Source organism: Lupinus angustifolius, chromosome LG06 (assembly GCF_001865875.1).
Source record: "Lupinus angustifolius cultivar Tanjil chromosome LG06, LupAngTanjil_v1.0, whole genome shotgun sequence".
Taxonomy (NCBI): Eukaryota; Viridiplantae; Streptophyta; class Magnoliopsida; order Fabales; family Fabaceae; genus Lupinus; species Lupinus angustifolius.
This window is the reverse complement of record NC_032014.1, coordinates 20860352-20861304: the sequence shown is the minus strand read 5'-3', so window position 1 is coordinate 20861304 and position 953 is coordinate 20860352.

The window sequence follows — 953 nt, the reverse complement described above, 5'->3', positions numbered from 1 at the left end:
ATGCGGGATATGAAAATGCTATAAGGAAGCAGCTTTGACTGAGACAATGAAACGCTGTTCATGATTTTCAGAATCTCCTCAGGCCAGTTGATCATGACGTTATTCTTTACAGCGTACATGAAACGCAAATCATTCACAGTAGGCTGTGCATGATTAGTGTTCCGCTGCACTAATATGTAAGCAATAACGTAATGCAACAACCTGTTCTCAACAGAAAGCGACCCAGCCTTGGTCAGTTGACCCTGAATATACAAATGAGGGCCCCGAAGGAATGACTTGTAGACTTCAACAGGATCAAAATTGTCCTTGACCCAAGAACAATCCCCTATTCCAAAACCAGACGATGATAAACCTCCAACATTCATAAACAAATCATCACTCAGCTCAAACAGACTACCAGAAATCATTGACCAATACTTTCCATCCTTGTATCTAAAATTAGCATAAAACTCCCTAACTAGAGCAGGGTAGACACGTCCCTTTAATTCCAAAAACTGAACGGCTCTTTGAGCCTCCATATCATGCGGAAAACTCAAATTTTGTTCCTCTAACCAGGTTAAGTCACCATACCTGATGCATGTAGGTTTGCGACCTTGAAATTTCGCCAAGCGAGTCTCTTGCAAAATGAGGGAATAATAGGGGTCACCGCGGTCCCGAGTGGAGGGTGAGCCGGTTTCCCTTCTTCGTATGCGAGTAGCTGTAGTCTTGACCCGTTTTGGACGACTTTGCTCCATTGAAAGCGTTGAACCCGAAACTGAGATGGATGAGCAGAGGAGACAAAGCTTAACCTAGGGTTTGGATTGGATGATTCGGAATTGGATGGATTAAGGATGAAAGAGAGCGATTTCGGAAGGTTTGAGAGGGTTAGAATGCAGTTTACTTAATCCTATTGCACTTGGATTAGTGTGGTTACTGTTTCAGAGACTTAAAGCACAGAGAGGTTGCGAAAATGT